We start from the raw sequence: 15323 nt of genomic DNA, 5'->3' as shown, positions 1-15323 counted from the left end.
GCATAACTCGCCACAGAGGGCAGAGGTGTTATGATTGTAAAGTGTTCGCTGGATTTGGCATTTAAGGGTGAATTGGTGAATTCTATGAGGCAGCATTTTTTGGGTGTAGGGGTTAGAATCCAGGTGACCAGAGGGTTGTGTATAAATGGAAGGTAAGGACATGCGGAGAATTAAATAGACCCTTGCTATTTAAAATGACTTCTTGAGCAGCATTATAGGCCAGGGAACAGTTAGAAATGCAGAATCTCAGGCCCCACTCCAGACCATGGAATTAGAATCTTCATTGTAACAAGATCCTTAGGTGACTCTTGTGGACATTAATGTTTGAGAAGCTTCAGTTGAAGGAGGTAGGGAGGGAAGAAGAGGGACAGGGGCAAGGATGAGGTGCATGACTGAATTTGTAAGCTGAGGAAGATGCTTTAGAAGAGCTGAGGTCGAAAGGAGGAACAGAAAAGTCCTAAAGGAGCCAGGATTTTGAAGTGTCTGAGGACATGGAATTGAGAGTAGAAGGAACAAGTGGGGGCTTGGTTCGAATAGGAGGAGAAACATCTCTTCCTCTAAGAAAAGAGACTGGGAGGGAATGAAATATATAGGAGGAACAGCCACCTAATGGCCTCTATTTTATAGAGGAAGTGGAAGGGAAGGAGACTTTATGAGACTGCAGGCAGTTCAATTAAATAGTGTTTGAAAACAGGTTCAGAATAGCCACGTAAAGTAGTAGAAGAGAGAATTGACTGACCAGAGGAATCTCAGCCTTACCGAGTGCTGTTAAATGTTTGAGAATGGAAATCATAAATGTGAACAGACTAATCCACTTTTCCTAGTGATTTTCACATGTGTGAAAATAATGAATAGTATCACTGAGCTTAACAGCTTCACGCCATCACCCGTAGGTCACTTTTCATCTAGTGCCTCGTTCAGTCTCTAGCATTTGTGCTTGTGAACGTTCACACCCAGAAAAAAATTGCCTCCTCTTTGAAATCCACACAAATTCCCTTAGATGCCATTATTCATCCTTCTTCCGTGCCCCTATAGCATTTTATTTCTACTAATACTACAGGATTTTCAGTTTTACTTGCATTCTAGTCAACTGTCAACATATTTGTTCCCTTTCCAGATAATGATCATTTCGTGCAGGTATCAAATTTAAATTTAATTAGTTTTGTGTTATTAGAACCTGATATTGTGCCTGTAACATTCTTGAATCTCAATTAAATGTCAGGTGGTTTGCTCTTTTTTTTTTTTTTTTTCTGTCCCAGACTATATACTCCTTGAGTTCTTATTCTGTCTTATTTTACTTTATGTTTCTAGGACCCAGCATAATACGAAGATAGCTCAGGGCACAAGTAAAGTTTAGTTGGTTAGGCGAGTGGTTGGATGGATGGATACATGACACCTAAATGCAAAAAGGAAGAACTCAAAATGGTCTACCGAATCATTTCTTTTTTTCCTGAGAGTTTATATTTTAAGAAAAATGCCTTCCTGCTTTCAACAAAAAGATTATAAAGGCATATTTTTTAAACATCAAAGAGCTCATGTAAAAAGAGCATCAGGTTATTTATATACTAATGAGAATCATGTGGATTACACTTCTTCAAAATTAAAAATCTTTTTGTTTAAAGTATAAGAAAAACCAGAAATAAGCAATGGATCCTAGCATAATGAAACCGTTTGATAATATCTGAGCCGGCTATTTCCAAACTGGTGAGTAACACAGTGAGTAGTGCTCAGAGAGCAGCAACACCGGTCTGAGCCCACCCCAGGAGGGGAGACCCAGAGGGCAGAATAACAGCATTTCTTGGGCAGTGGAGCAGGGGAAGGGAGACGTGGGGATTTCGTTATTGTTCAAAACAGCAAAAGCCTCCACTATAGTCTCTCTTGGACTGTTAAATTCTGACATTATTGTTTTCGTAAGACTGTAGGTTAAAAGTGGGAATGAGCCACTTGAAGAGAATGCCTGGTGTGTAGACAGGAATCAGTAAAAGTTTGTCAGTTAACTGTCTCTGAGCCTCAAGATTCTGAGAAGTCTCATAACAGGCGCTGTTGGTGCCCTTCAGCGTTTATCTCTTCATTGGAAAGGCCATTGATTGCGAAAATCTGAGATTCTCTATCTAGCAAGAGGTTTTAGTTAGTTAGACAGTCAGTCAGTCAGTCAGTCAGTCAGTTAGTTAGTTAGTTGGTTGTTTTTTTTGTTTGTTTCTGGCCAGGACAGTATGCTCAGCACCTGCACAGAGTGAACTAGAAATACTGGATAGTTACTGTCCCAAGAAACAGTCATCAGCAAATGATAGATATTCGTAGACACATATCTCGGCTTCTTCTCCCATTGATTGAGGTAACCCGGGTCTATGCTACATTGCCTTTCAAGTTTCCCAGCAGAAACAAGCTCCAGTCACTCACATTGGCATTCAGCTTGATAGCACACTATTTATTATCTTATTCTCTTCCATGTCTTATCTCCAATCCTTTACCAGAATTCTCTCCCAAATAAACTATTTGTCCTAAATCCTTTTCTGGCAGAACCCCAAATAAGAGAAATCTACTTGCGTCAAGGTACATTCTTGAGAAACAGAGGAAGGCTCCCAGTAAGATAAAGGCCAATTGAATAAGAACAGTCACAGAGCAGCCTCTATGAGGACAGATGGAACTGGAGGTCTCTCAAAGGAGTCACCTAAATGCCAGCTGTGAATTATATTTTATTCTGGTTACCATTATGCTTCTCTTTATAAAGCTGTGTTAAATACACCAGACTAGCATCAACTATACTATGGCTAATTGAGAGAGGGATTTGTGCTCACTTTGTACTAGAGTAGAATAGTTCAAAATAATCATCCCGGAGCTAATTCTGGGGTGGCCATGGAGACCAGGAAGTTCTCTAAGGGTGTGAATCGTGGGGGGTGCAGTGGGGGAACATGAAACTGAAGTGAAATGGCTTAGACCAGCCAAGTCAGACAGCTCTTCCTCATGAGATGATGCTTCGACCACTGTAAGCTTGGAGTAGTTCAGATTAAAAGAGTCATTGGATTTCTTTAGAGTGAAGTTGGGGAACTTAAATGTACCCTGTATATAGTGGTGGCATTTGTCCAGACCCACGCAAGTGGCCTACTTCTACACTACTCCTGTACTCTTCCAGTTCAGCATGCCTCTCTTACTGCTTCATCTCCTTTTCCCTGCTAACTTTCTACTTCTCCAACTTGATTCCTTCCCAACTATAGAGACCCACAATTTCACTAGTCCTGTAAACCATATAATTCAGCCTTTCACACTTAAAAAGTGATTAAATGGCAAACTCAATCTGGTTTTCAGCAGTACTATTTCAGTGGGAAACATATTTGGCTTAAAACATTTCAGTGTTTTACTATTTTCCAGTTTATGAAAAGATTTATTTCAAACTGTCATATCCTTTCGTATTTTTGCTTTCTGCTCAGTATCTCACAAGGCTGAAATCAAGACTTCAGCATTCTCCCCTGGAGCTCAGGATCCCCTTCCAAGCTCAGTATTGGCAGAATTATGTCCTTGAGGTTGTAGGACTTAAGTCCCTTTTTCTTGCTTGATGTGAACTGGGGACCATACTCAGTTCCTGGCTATGCTCAAGGTAGATTGCCTTTATCAGCTTGACCTAATCACATGAGCCCTTTATATCAGATTCACAGTCCAGGGAATTATACAGGGCAGGTACCACAGGGAGCAGGGAATCTTGGGAGCCATCATAGAATTCTGCCTACCATAGATGATTAATTAACTAATGGTATAATAACACTTTGCTTATCAGGAAGAAGATACACAGTTTTGGAAATGGAGCCCATACAGTGAAACATTGTCATCTATATAGTGAATGTCTCAAGAAACAATCTTCAACAGACCATAAATACCAGTAGATAAACACCTCATATGAATATATTTTATACACACACACACACACATATATATATATATATTTTTTTTTTCCAGAAGATTTAGGCCAGTGACCTAGCACTGATATTTACCCTGAAAAATTCGCTCTCTGAAATTGCTTCCTTGTTTATTAAATGTGGATAATAACAATAATTTTTAGATGTGTTTTGCTTTTTCAGCATTACTGTCAGAATAGAATTAGATAATTTAAATATCTATTGTAGCTATAAATCTCAATTTCACAAGCCCAGACAAGAAAGGAATACCATAAACCTTTATACAATATCACGGTATTGTATAATTATACAATACATTAGATTTTCAAATCAACTTAATTTTATCTTCAAAACCCCATTCAGTCAACAAGGAAATTATCTCAGTTATTTTGGGGGCTTCCCATACCCCATCACAGTGTAGAAGCCCAAGAGTCAAGGTCATGAAGAGCACATCTCCAGTCATTCTCCCCTCAGGTTCCCATTGTTCCGGTCTTTTTCATTCAGCCCTGAGATGCTTGAGGGCTGGGAACTAGACCAGAAATATATCCCAGCCAGACTGTTCTAAATGTGATTCCTCAAACACAAAAATATCCTCCACTCCAAGTTCTACATCTTTGTGCCTTTGGGTCCCACTGTCTGGAATGCCTTCCATTTTCCACTCTGTGTCCAGGACTATTGAAAATCTCCAAATTATTCAAGATTTTCCTCAAACATTACTTCTATTACATCTACTTTGATCCACAGTAGCCCTGTTCCTGTGCTTGTGAGTCCATAATAGTTTTAAATCTATAGGAGGACCTAATACAAGGTATTATAGCTATTTTTTTGTGATTATCTTTCTTCTTCGCTATATCATGAGCTCCCTGAGAGAAGAAACTCTGTTAATAAATTGTTGTATTCCTTAAATTTAGCACAAGACCCAACCTTATTGCACATGGTATATCAAAACAAATATTTGTTGAAAGAATCTCATCATTTCCTCTTCCTCTCTTATGCTCTGTATTCCAGTTCTATTGAACTTCCAGTTCATCTTATTGATCTGGTTCTTTACTGTTGCTATTCCTTTGTATATTATGTATATGGTATATTATATAATATATATGATAAAATATGGTATACTTTATCTATATCATATATTATTTATATATATATATATATATATCACATATATGACATTGCAGGCAATACTAGGAAATGAAATCATGGTGTTGAAATTAGTAAATGAAGAGAAAGAATCAGGTAATTTATCCTACCTGTCCTAGACAAAACATACCTCAAGATAACCAAATAGTTGATGCAAATACATCATTTCTTTATATAATGATAGAATCACAATATCACCATTTCGCAGGTGCTGATGAACTAGTGGACCTAAGCAATGACTGTGAACATTGATAAAAATAAAAAACTAAATGTCACAGGACATAAAAATAAATGTCAATAAAAAACTAAATGTCACGTGTTTTGCTTTTTCAGCACTACTGTCAGAATTGAATTAGATAATTTAAATATCTATTGTAGCTATAAATCTCAATTTCACAAGCCCAGACAAGAAAGGAATACCATAAACCTTTATACAATATCATATAACATTGTTTATGAAGCATTCTTGCCAAAACCAGACCTAAATCTATATCCAACCTCTAGTTCTAACTACCAGTTTATTAGATAGCTATTCAAATAAAAAAACTGCAACATATATTTATAAGACAACCAGAGATACTTGAAAGAAATCTTAAGTCTTATCTTTAAGTTCAAATGATAAAAGGGCATCAGAGAGTGGGCTTATTAAATAAGGAAACTGAGTTTTCAACCTCATTCATAAACTATGCAAATGTTTTTGTTGAAATTTGCTAATATATTTGCATCTTTCTTGATGCCATCAGCTTTTCTTGCACACCAATCAAAAATATTTTATTTGGATATTTAATAGGTGGATTCACAATCCACAAGAACTTTTTATTTATTAGATTTTTAAGTGAAAAAAATGTTTTCAATTTTTTAAAAATATGTAGAGATTAATGTTTCAGAGTTAACACATTTTTCAGAAACAAAATAATTGGACCTGGAAAAACACTTAACTTTCTTTTTCAAAATAATTTTTCCTTAGCAAATTTTTTTTAAGTATCAATTTTTTTTAGAATAAGTGTTCATTATTAAAAATGTACCCATTAGTTATCATACTAGTGATATCCATTTATCATCAATAAATTTGGAATACTCTTTTATGTAGAAGTGTATAGATTAGCTTTAAGTCCAAAAACACTCTTTAAAAGTTCCATTAAAGTATTTTGTCTCTCCAATCGTGAAATATTTATATGAAAGATTTTCATGATTACTCTCTATCTCAAAACAAAGTGTTTAAAAAATTCTAGTATATCTTAGCTGCCTCGCTTTTGTATAGAAGACATCTTTAATAGTTTGTGCACTCTAAGCATTTCTAGATTTATGCACTCTTTTGCCTAAATAGCTTACCTACGAAGGATTCAGGAAATGATGTTCCCTGCTCAATATTTCCTTGGAATCTTTTTGAAATATTCCAGTAAAGAGCAGCTGCCTCATCAGTGGTTACACTTCACAGTTATTTCCACAAAACATTGTTTTTATTAACAAAATAACTTTCTGCTGAGAATGCATCATTTCTGCTACATCTTTTCTTTGGTGGTTTATAAAATAAGGAGTTCTCTGTGTTTTTCATTATTGAAATAGAATGGAGAAAATGCCATCAGCTGAGACATGTTAGTAACATTTGTGCCTTTGTCCAACTACATTGCAAAATTTCCAAGTTGGGTGGCTTCGGTCTAATAGAATGCTTAATCATCTATATCAATCTGGTGTGGCTTTCAGTGATTATATGACAAATGCAGGCATTTAAGTATATAACTATATTTGTATATAGTTATTAGTTTAGCCATTTTTATTGTGGCAGGAAAAATAAGCACGACTCTCAAAGTATTTGACTTTCTATCTTTCATCGTTAAGTAACAAATCTCAAAAGAGTCTTTTAAACATTAATTGTTTTATTTAGTAAAATTTTGTAAAGTCTGCTTGTGTGTCCCATGATTTTAAACATTACGCTGCAGTATAGATACTTGTTTTTGTGTTCTGACCACTACCTTCAAAATTCCTCAGGCTAAATGTGAGAGAGTCAAGATCCCAGGGATAATTATTTAAGTTCTAATTTATTTGCATTGGAAAACTTTGGATTTTATACTTTACTAATTTATTTTTTATTTTAAATTTTCTTTTTCTTTTGTAAGCAGAAACAGAAGTTTTAATATTTCTCTCTGTAATCAAAGGCTTGTCTTGCAGACCCCTTATTGTAGGAATCGCCACTCTGAAACCTCCTCTCTCTCTCGTCATGTCCTCCTAGGTTGGGACTAGGTTTTATTCGTATTTGTAAACACAGATCCAAGTTCCATATTTGGCACAAGCTAGCTAACTGTTTATGGAACTAAAAAGAACTGAAATATTATCTCTTAGTTAAGTTACCTATATTCTTATTTTTTCAAAGGAGGAAATTTGTCTGGTTTACTGTACTTTATTATCTGAGGCTTATTTTACTTATCTTTTAATGATGTCGATTATAGATATATCAGTGTTTAATAGTAACATCGGTTTCATTAAGGAGAGCTATATTTGATCATACTTCTTGAAAATAGGCTGTCCTCAAGTATCTGAAATTGGATTTAGAATTTAAAATGTTACAAATATCTATTATTTAAAAGGCAGACTGTAACCATAAAAATTAAAAAAAATTAAAAAAAAAGACTTTCGTCCTATTCTCAGTATCGCTTCCTACATTTAATGACGCGAGAGTCAAACCACAAAACAGGGACATGGTATTGGTGCTTCTCTTGGATATTTAATGACTATGACCAAAACAAATAATATTTCTTTGCCTCCACTTAATAATATTATTGGGTTTAGTCTCTAGAAACTTGCCTGAAATTTAATACTTCTCCATTATTAACCACTATTTATTGGCCTTAAATAATGAACTTGGGGCTATAAAAGGAGGATAATTTCTACCTTAAGGGATTGCTGTATAACTTGGACCAGAAGCTGAATGGAAATGTTTCAAGGTAGAGATCCAATTTTAGCTACATTTGTAGTTCACGGATGTAATTAGAAGGAGCCAATAGCCCCCTAAGTTATGATACTTGAAGTTCCAAATTCCAACTAGTCAATATTTATGGAGCACCCACTGTGTGGAAAATACTGTAGTGGCACCATGGATAGCTAAAAACAAATGTAAGCATTTTATTACAAGAAATGAACGGTTCAGTTGGGACACCACTGTGTCAAATCCTCAGTATCATACTATTCTCTCTGGTATGAAATTGAATGGAACATTAATAAATCCACTCACTCGAGTATTTTTATTTTTCTTTAATACTAAGATCTTGTTCATGATTCTGTTATAACCTGAACGCCGATTGCAACATACTGAACATCCAGGCAGAATTTCTTCATCATTTCCACCCTGGGTCCTTGGGATACTAAGGCAAGTTTCCCAGATTGTATTTGCATGGAGGCTCTTAGTTTCCATCCATAAAACAGAGAACAGGAATTAGAGTTCAGTTTCCAAAGAGGAGACTGAAATTCTCAAACAGAGAAAGAGAAAGGAAAGCTGTTCCAACATTTTTGAAGGGTGCCTCAAAAATAAAGGGAATAACCAACGATAAGTGAAAGGGTTATCCCCAACTAGAGTTTAGTGTGCATCCCTGAGCAGCATATATTACTAACAAGAATACCAGCAATAATGGAAGACTCTGATTAGAAAGACAAGATTGTCAGGGGACAAGCACTCATTAAATGTACGTCCAAAAACAGAATCAATAATTATACTAGTGTTACAAGAAAGCCTTGAATGTGAGTATGTTTCTGGGTAGATGTGGGGAAGCCTGCCTGAAGGAACTTTGATTTGTGGCCTGGGAGAGGGAAATAGTTATATGACCATTTTAGTGGAGTTGAAGCAGATAGCAGATCACCAAAAATTATTTTTGGAAATCTGAACATAAACAAGGAAGGACAACAGCAAAGCCCACGGTAGGGTAACATAGGGAATGAAGCTGGAGGAGCCCAGTAATAAGATAGAAAAATGGTTTAATGAAGTTATCATGGATAATAAGTAATGGATAAAGGGGGATGTCGTCTGTCTGAAGGCAGAGGGCATTCACATGTCAAAAACCCTTGAGGGGAAGTATTGATTTAGAAGGCAGACATTATGCTGGTGAGGGGCAAATCTTTCTCTTCCTTTTAGTCCTTAACTCTTAAACATGGAGACATAGAGCCCTACCGGGAGTGTGGAAAGGGAGTTAGAGCCACTTCCTGCAACATTTGTGTGTTTATTAACGAATACAATGAGTAAATGTCATGTACAGACCTGGTCTGAGAACAAGACTGACATATTCTCTATATCAATGAATCTGTATTTTTTTTGGAGTGACTTAATGCATAAATAATTTAATGATCTAGTTTCAGATACAAGAAGATGATATTAAGACTATAAAGCAGGGTAGAATATGAGAATGAAGGGGCAGGGGATGAGAGGGCCGTTTTAGGGAAAGTGGTCAGACAATAGTGAGAGGAGGACTTTAAGAGGACTTTAATATGAAGGAATGAATCAGGCCAGAGCGTTTGGTGTAGAGGGGCAAACACCACATCGCAAGCACCAGCGGAGGGCATGTGCTCCGTGTGCTAGGGAGAGAGAGAAGGTCACGTGGAGGGAGCCAAGTGCCAGGAGTGACCAAGGAGGTTGCGGGACCAGCAGCGACTGTGGCCTGTTGGTCTTTAGAGTGTACTTTAAGGGTTTAAGTTTTGTTCCAGCAGCTGTGGGAAGCAGTGGAGAGCTTTGAACAGTGATTTAATTGTTAAAAATTATCTCAATTTTTTTGCTCAGTGACGAGAGCTACAGCTGGATCTGTAAATAGTCTACATACATTTTTTTCTTACTGATACCACTATGACACAAGCATATGCCAAATGTCATCTAAGTATTATGTCTACCAGTCAGAGGTTTGTATTCTTTTAAGATATCTACACTGAGGGAAATTTTAGGAAGGTAATAAATAGAAACATTTTTTTAAAGATGAATTTTATGGACAAAAATTTTAAGGTGTAAAATTTTCCCAAAGATAGTGAATGTCTTCTGTTGGTGCAGAATCTAATAACAATGGAGTACACATCTCTTTAAAAAAAAAAAAAAAATCGGCGCCAAAAATTCCTACATGATGATCGGAATCAAAATAATTCATTGGAACAGAATTCTGGCAAGAGATGGGTGCTTGGTGTGCTCACCGATCCAGTGTTCTCTCAGAGACTGCCGCCTTCTTTTTGGCACATTTCCTGTCGCACATTTCCTGTCGTGCATGTCCTATCGCAGCCAGAGACTCCTCTCATCTGCCACCAGGACAGGAACAATTATTTAAAAACTCCCATTCTGTATTCTTTCCTTTCCCTTTGGGTCAATCACTTGGCTGTGTTTCCATATTGTCAAAACTTCTGGTCAGCTCTCACTACCAGTAAATATAATCATTTGACCATGTCTGTGTTATGCTAAGAACTGCATTCAGGATAAATAGAAAAGCTTCAAGAAGCAACTTTTTCACATGCAGAGAAAGGGTTGAATCTCTGCCATTTAAAGTTGTGTGATCTTGAACAAATTATCTAATCTGTCTGGACCTCAGTTTCCTACTGGGACTAATTTCTACCTCAAATTGCTATTATAAAGGCTAAGGGGGAGAAAAAACATATAAACTTATTTCACATTTCAACAACATATACATGATAGCTAGTAAATGGTAGTTTTTCATTATTAATAAGTTGTTAAAATAATAATTACTTGTGCAACCTAGTATTTTGATGTCAAAAAAGAACATATAACCATTTCTGGTCCCTGAACCACTGAAAGAAATACAGAGAACCACATGAGAGGGCTTATAATAGTCAAGAAGTTATTTGAACATGTGAATGTTTTTAACGAAAATTAACATAAATTCACCACAAAGCAGCTCAACTTCCAAATGTGTATTTTAAGAGTTAAACAAAGAATTTAAAGCAATGAATAAAATAATTATGATTAAACATTTATGAAAGAGAACACTCTCTCAGGATGCTTTCTCTATGACAGTCACTTTTACTTACATTCTTCTGAGAGCACACTTAAGTAAAACCCTAGGAAACACAAAAGATTATTTTTCCAAGGCTTGGCATCTAGCCTTATTTTAAAATGACATTTTTAGAAAGAGATTACTTATTTTATTCCAAAGGAGTAAAACAGTTCTTTGGCCTTCACCTCTGAACTCTCACCTTCCCAAAAGACATCCCCAGCAATCTGCAAAGCCCTCCATATGGAATGGTTTAATTTGACAAAAGACAAAAATACCAATTAACTTTATTTTAATTGACTCAACTGTGTGATGTCTGGAAAAGTTGATGACTCAAAAGAAAATCTGACAAGAATGTTTTCAGATCAGAAGGAAATTGCAAAACTTTTGGCTGTGTACCAAATAGGCAAACTTTGGCAACATCCTGTAATAAACACCAGGAGAAAATTCTTAGGTATGTAACCATTATTCGAAACAATTTTTAAAAGATTTCCATTGGATAAAATGGCCTTTTCTTTTTTTCATTTAGACTTGAGTGCCTGTCTGTGTTCAGTATTCTTCACAATGAACTACTAATTAGAACCAGACCTAGTACAAGCATCGCTGAAATTCTCCTCAATAACTGTTGACCTATAACACCCTTATGATTTCTACTGTGGGCCACTTATGCAGGCACTTGCCTTTAAAAAAAAATCTTCCTATATCAAATAAATTAGAGTTAAATTGAAAACTTGACTTTTTCCATAGTATGGAGTTTCCAGACCAGTAAATATCATACTCACCTGATATGAGAAAGATGAGAATACTAAAAAGTTATGTGGTATAATGGCTTTGAGCCTGGACACTAACACTGATCTAGATCTCCATTTTAATAACAAATTTTTCACTTATTAGCTGAGTGACCTTGAGATATTAACTAACCTTTCCAAGTCTCAGTTTCTCATCTGAAAAATGGAGTTAACGCTATTATTTCTCTAAGTTACAGTTACATCAAGAATAAAATAAAATGAATTTTATAAAGTGTTTAAGCACAATGGACATAATTATATTGTTTTACAGCTTCATCAGTTTAAAAAAGAAAAGCTGATTTTATTTATATACATTGGGTCAAATATACAACCAGATCAATAATTTTACTTATTTCACAAGATAGTTTATCTGAAAAAAACTGATCCCTTCTGGCAAACATTAGCTATTTTAAATTTGTGGAATGTATGTGAATTTAGTTTCAACACTCAAATCCGTCAAAATAACTGGACCAATTTTGTCTCTAAACATTAGTTCGGTTAAATTTGATTTTGAGATCACAAATTTTTTTGTTTATTTCTGAAGCCTAATTCAATATTAGCCATAAAACCAGGACCCACCAACTATAGTAAAAATATTACAACATTAATTTTTATTTAGACCCCACATTCTTCCTATCTATACAGGTTGGTTTACCGCACCCCACCAAAAAAACGTGATTTTAATTTGTGAAGAGTTTCCATGTCTTAAAACATTTACATATATATAAAAGGCATGAAGCAAATAAAACTAAACTTCTAAAAAGAGTCAAATTTTTTGGACTTCCTAGGGACAGGTGACCTCAATGATATGCTCACTGTTCTCTGAAAGTCATCCAGGGGACTCAAAAATATAATATACTTACACCAAACTTTCCAAAATAGTTTAACTCAATTGAGATGAGCAAAATGATTAATCTTCATGGAATGTGGAGGAGAAGCAGAATTTATCCCAAAGGTAACAAATTTTAATATAACACAAAGATGTGTACTTTCAAACTGACATTTTACATGGTACCTAGAAATGGACAGAATCAAAATCATGACTGCAAAGAAATTTTCCCATTTTGTTCCAGGAGTTTGATAGCAAATCTTAGAGACATGAAGATTCTGGATGGTCTTCCAGTGTCCCATAAGGTGATCTTCAGTGTCCCACAGGTTTAGAGAGCTTTGGAAAAGACACTATAGAGCCAAAAATGTACAGTAACTAAAGAAGCACTTTTTATCTCCTCGACTCACAGGAATACATTCAGATGCAGTATCAAGGGAAAATCCAACTTAATTACTACAGAAAACTCATTACCTAGCAAGCAGTTTCATTTCTCTCTTTGCAAAGTTCAGGTTAGATTTCATCATTAATTTCAACTCCTAACTTGATGATACATTGAACAAGTGTGACATGGAAGGAAAGACTCAAAGACCTTATGTGGCCTGCGGCCACAATTCTTCTTAATTCAAGATGATCTCCTCTCAGACCTAATCTTGAAGTTTATGAGTGTCAGGAAGGAAACATAAGTCAAAAATGCTTTTGTAGCTTAACATCATAAAGTGAGATGCTTAAAAGATTTGGAAAATGATTAACATATAGATTTTTACAATTCAGTAATCCCAAGTAATTTTGATAGTCCAGGAAAGATAATGGTAAATTTTCTCATACATAAGGAATGAACGTGTCAATGTTTTCATATTTTAAATTTGCCTAAAAGAAATATGCTTGGCAGCAAACTCTTTCTTATGTATATGTATATGCATATATAAACACATATATATGTATACATGTATATATATAAATATATATATATATATAGAGAGAGAGAGAGAGAGAGAGAGAGAGAGAGATTCACACAATATATGAAAGAAAAAAGAAGGGAAGAAAGAAATATGGATTCAAATAATTTTCATTTGTGCCAAGGTTACCAGTTGATAAGACCTCCCTGGAAGGAGGTTTCTGAAAGGCATTCCAAACTTTACCAATGACTGATGATGTTATAAAATTCATGTTTAACCAATTTTCAGATGACATGAAGTAGAGGAGCTATCTAACCTATTGACAATCTGCCAGATGTATGCCCCACCCCCAACAAAAAAAGATAAATGAAGTGAGGAGATGAATTTAATAGGACTTTTTAAAATTATATTTTAAATATAGAAGAGCATGTTCATTATAAAAACTAATTTTAGATAAATATCAAACAGCACTGAAAGCTATAAAGTAATATAAGATTCTTTCCCATCCTTCCAGACTCCTGCTCATGCCACAAATATAACCACTCTTCAGTATTTCTTACTATCCTTTTAGACATTTTCTATGTGAATATAAGTACATATATAGATAGATATATGTATGTGTGTGTGCATGTATACACACATACTTAATTATTATTAACAGTTGCATAATAATTTATTATACTAAGTAATATTTATTAACTAATTTCCTATAGATCATAATTCAGTTTGTTTCTATATAATATTGAAATAAACCCTTATACAGAGCTCTTTCTGCACTTATGTTAACTTTCAAAATATAATTATTGGACTGAAGACTAAAAATCCCTAGAAATATCCAAATTCAAATTCAGCTAAAAACAAACAAATGAACAAACAAAAAAACTCAGTGGGACAAATACAGATATTAATAAAGTACTTGGAGTATGACATAACACAAACATATTATAGAGGTAACAAGACACAGAGGACATAATAAAATAGCCTAACATGTTGTATTGGAGAGTCAGAAACAGAAAATTTGGAGTATATGGGAGAGGCAAAATATGTAGAGAAAATGGCTGAGAAAGTTACAGAACTGATGACAGGTATAAAGCCTTACATTCAGGAGAGACAACAAACCTACAACTGGAGATAGCAAAATAAAACTACAAAACACTAAAAATAAAGATGTTTTCAAGGCAAGTAGAGAAAAAAGACATATAATATAAAAGGAAGGAATATTAGGATGACAGAAAACATCCAAAGAGCAACACTGAAGGTAATGCTGAGACTTGAAACTCAGCAAAGGTTAAAAAAAGGGTTTCGAGTCAAGAATAAACTCAGTTTTAGCCAAAATAAGAGATCACAGCCAAAATAAACCACCATGAATTAGACCTTACTTACAGAAATATTGTCATAAAGGAAAAGAATCGAGAACTGATATACTATTTACTTGTAAAATTAATTGGGAATATGGAGCTTGGTTTTGAGGACCATCTTTACTTCAAGTAAAGAAATTCAAAGTTTTTTTATTCCAGGAGTAGATGATAGAATTGAGGATATTTAACAGAAGTAACAGATAGAGATTTCGAGAGTTATTTTTAAATAGTCATCAATTTGAATGGCTGCGACAAAGAAGACAGATTAGATATGTCCTACATGGGTTAGACCTGAATGATTGTCACACAGAACAGAAATTAAATTGTTCTGAACCTGGAAACTACATGTGTGTTGTCACATTTTGAGGAAAAATGGCCTGATTATCAGAACTAAGCAAAGGTGGAATGGGCTCTTTCAAAAGATAGTGATTTCTAGTGAGAATATCATTG

Source organism: Rousettus aegyptiacus, unplaced genomic scaffold (assembly GCF_014176215.1).
Source record: "Rousettus aegyptiacus isolate mRouAeg1 unplaced genomic scaffold, mRouAeg1.p scaffold_m13_p_15, whole genome shotgun sequence".
Lineage (NCBI taxonomy): Eukaryota > Metazoa > Chordata > Mammalia > Chiroptera > Pteropodidae > Rousettus > Rousettus aegyptiacus.
Note: the sequence above shows the minus strand (reverse complement) of the source record.